The sequence below is a fragment of the Trachymyrmex septentrionalis genome, unplaced genomic scaffold, assembly GCF_001594115.1.
Source record: "Trachymyrmex septentrionalis isolate Tsep2-gDNA-1 unplaced genomic scaffold, Tsep1.0 scaffold131, whole genome shotgun sequence".
Lineage (NCBI taxonomy): Eukaryota > Metazoa > Arthropoda > Insecta > Hymenoptera > Formicidae > Trachymyrmex > Trachymyrmex septentrionalis.
The window spans coordinates 1,726,141-1,729,730 of record NW_017304450.1 but is presented as its reverse complement, the minus strand read 5'-3'; the positions used below and the strand labels follow the sequence as shown (position 1 = coordinate 1,729,730).

General features: G+C 40.6%; 1 protein-coding gene across 4 annotated transcripts in view; it reads left to right on the top strand.

The window, feature by feature from the left end:
• Positions 1-3,590, top strand: part of LOC108757022 (protein FAM46C-like) — a 139,828-nt gene that overhangs the window by 79,651 nt on the left and 56,587 nt on the right. Inside the window, exon 1 of one of the 4 annotated variants that reach the window (XM_018501266.1) lies at positions 7-504. The exons of 2 other annotated variants lie outside the window; for them this stretch is intronic. The gene's annotated coding sequence lies outside the window, so the exon portion shown is untranslated. Of the gene's footprint in view, positions 1-6; positions 514-3,590 lie in introns of those variants that run through there. One more of the 4 variants, XM_018501265.1, reaches the window with a different exon arrangement.

Genomic DNA, 3,590 nt, shown 5'->3' with positions numbered 1-3,590 from the left:
GGGGGGGGGGGAGTGGAGCGGAACAGAGACCCGGCTATACGCGAGAGCTCTTTGGAGCTTCTTGTTCACGAGCTTCGAAGCGGAGACCGGCCTCTGCCCGTCGACGGAGACGGGCAGTGAGACAGAGAGAAAGAGAGAGAGAGAGAGAAACGCGAACGCGAAAGACGCCAAGTTCTCTCGGCGGTGTTCTCGTTCACGACTACGCGCAATTCGACTCCTGGTGGTTCGAGAACGAACGCGTACGTTTCTCCACGTTCTCGGCGTCACGAGCTCCTGTCCGTACACATCGAGACATCGAGAAGAAGCGGCACGTTCATGTGCGCGGAACCTCCGAACGGCGTTTATACGCAATTGAGAGGCAGGCGTTGATTAAGAAGCGAAATTCACGGACCAGATGTTGATATCTCTGCATACTTATATATGACAACACACTCCGATCTCACGAAAGATCAGTGAAACGTGCCGTGACGTAGTGTCCCGACGTCAATAAGGAGCAGAAGGCTTGTACGTATCGTAAGTATCGAATTCTCATTAATCTCGTTCGCCATATGTTACTTTCCTCTCTTCGCGAAATCGACGACGGAATAGGCAGATTTGGAGGACCAGATTGAGATACCGATTATCGTCGATACCCATTCGATCACCTCGAAAATAACAGCTAACTTCGCGGTGGTTTGTTTCAATTTGAGATATTCCCCATTTCTAATGTAGACTAACTTCATTCCAATGAAGATTAACTTCAATCTCGTGGATTTAGTGTATTCTTTATCCGTTTCTAATTCTTAGAACTCGAAAAAGTAAGTTAAATCGAGTAATTAAAGTTAATCCGCATTGACAGAAATTAAGGCCCAGCCCCACCAATGTAAGATTAATTTTAATCTCCTCAATTTGCCCTTTTTCCTTTTCTAAGTCTAAGATTTGTTCTCGTTTCTATCAATATAGACAACTTTAACTTCAGTTCAACCTACCCTTGATCTTTTTCTAATTTCTTAAAATAAGAAAGAGACGATGTTAGTCAAACCGAGATTAAAATTGAACTGTGAGGTGAGAATTGAACTACATCGGTGAGAAACGGGCATTGGGAAAAAGTAAACAGTAAGTTAAATCGAGTTCGGTCTTACATCGATGGAACCAGACCTTGATGTCGATTTCATTGGCGGAAAAAGGGGGCCCGATCATTCCTATGCAATGGCATCCTAGTGAAAACTTGGAAAAGTCGTTGAAGGATCTCAAACGACTTTTGCATTTTCGGAGTCGCATCCTATCTCGCTCGCGGTTCACCCCTCGAGTTCCGTTCGGCACGAAAAACCCACCGCCCGCATCTGTGCTTACACACTCCCATTCGTTCCATTCGTGCGGGCGATCGCGCTCTTTCTAGAAACGTCGCGATCCGCGCGCGCACGCGCGCGACCTTTCGCGAATCTCCTCTGCTGCCTCTCTCGCCGCGGAGTTCAGACGGAACTTTTTGCGCGCCGAGAGAACTCTCTGCATGTCGATGCACCCTCGAGAAAACATGGGAGGGTAGATGCACCGGTGATCGGTCGGGGAACTTCTTCACGCGACAGCAATACGTGATGTTAATTAAATACCAGTCAACAAGAATAGACTGCGTACTCTTGTAAAGTTGTCACTGTCAGTTTAGAAAGAAACGAGACAGCTTAAATTAAAGCTCTTTCTCTCTCTCTCTCTTTTTTATTTTCATTTTTTTTTATTCTTATCTCTATTTTTTTCTAGATATTTATTTTCTATCGCCACCTTTTCCCCTTATCTTCTTTTTATGTTATTTGTTATTTTTATATTCTTGCAAAAGGTTTACTGTCGAGTATTGGACGCTTTTATCTAGCTTTCTCTCATGACAGTATTAAGTTGAAGTGAGATATGATTCAACGTCGCGTTTTTAAACCAAGCACGGACATTTGCTAAGACCAAAGAATGCGCTGTCTATTCTTTCATGTTTATTCCCTCCCAAGTATCATCCGTGATCAGCATTTATTTATATCGAATGCTGCTTCAGACGGCGAATGTATTATGGACAAGATCGAGATATCGAAACTGACAAGATCGTTAGTTTCATTCAGATAAATGATAATTTTATCTAGCGATTACGCGTTAATTATAAATTGTATTTGTGATGGTTTTTTTTTATAAATGATATTTTTCCAAGAGATCACATATTTACTTGATTTTATCTAAGCGGCGGAAGTTGATTCAATGGCTGTCCGATGATGGCTATCGATCATTTCACCGGTGCGTCTATTCGAGACATTGTGTGCGAAAACAACTCGCTCTTCCTCGTTCTTCTGGCATAATTATAGGATAGTAGTTCATTTTGCGCAATCCACTTTCACTTTGCAATTTAAATTACTTTGACTACTACGTTTCTCAAATACGTTGAAGGAACTGATTAATCGTTTAAAACAAAGAATGGAACAATGCTCATTTTAATATGTCGAATGTACACGAAATTTTAATAAAACCTAATAATATAAAAAAGAATTTATTTCTTAGTTGGAGGCACGTCTCGATATAATAAATTAAATAAATCCTAATACATAAAGCTCTAAGAGTCCTCTTCAGTCTTTACATCATAAGTTTGAAAAAAATTACCATATTTTGTGGTACAATTTAATATAATAAAGTAAAATAATTTGGAATATAATTGTTTTAATCGATCGTAAATAAATAATCTGAAAAATATGTCTATCTATTCAGTAGTCAAAAATCACAATAAGTATCGAAAATCCTCTATTTATTAATTTCAATAAAAAAGATATCAATAAAATTTCCAAATTTTATTGATCTCTCAAAGGCCTTGGAGAGTATTCGTCTAAGATTTAAAGTCCTTATAGAAATAGCACACAACTCATTTTCTCATAACACCCTTAACTTTCTTCGAGATTTATTTAAAGGGTTACAACCCGTTCATAAGTACTCGATGTATATACGAGGAATACCATTTAACGCTTAACCGCTTAAGAATGCGGCGTTATATATATAATCAACGAGTAGAATAGATAGTAGAATAATTAATGAGTAGAATAGAATATTGAAATCTCTCCGGATATATACGCTTTTAATTCGCATCTTCGTTTTCAACGCTACAATGTAGAGTGAGGAAATTGAATTACAAGTGCCGCGCAATTATGTCATTGTGTACACGTGATACTCCGAGGAATCGACTGTTTTGCGGGAATAGATTAGTAGTCAAGGTCGGAATATCTAACTTGCAACAAATCGAGGCACACGCTCACGTGTATACGCACGCGCATATACGTGCGCGATTCGCGCACACAACGTACGTTGGATCGTCGGCGCAAATGCCTTGATGCACGTACGTTAATTCATCCGTTACGTGCGATCGCGCGCGAGTGGTGCATTAAAAGCCGCCGCGGACTTGTTTACCGTACTCTTTAACGAGCACTCTCGGCAATATGGTGAAATAATTATTACGCCGCGACGCGGAAAAGGGAAAGGGGGCTGGGTGTCGGGATTACGCAAAACGGATCGGGGGCGTCCATCTGTGAATTGTCCGATCTTTATTTCCATGCCGAGTGAAAACGATGTGTCGATTCGTTGAAAAAAAAAATCTA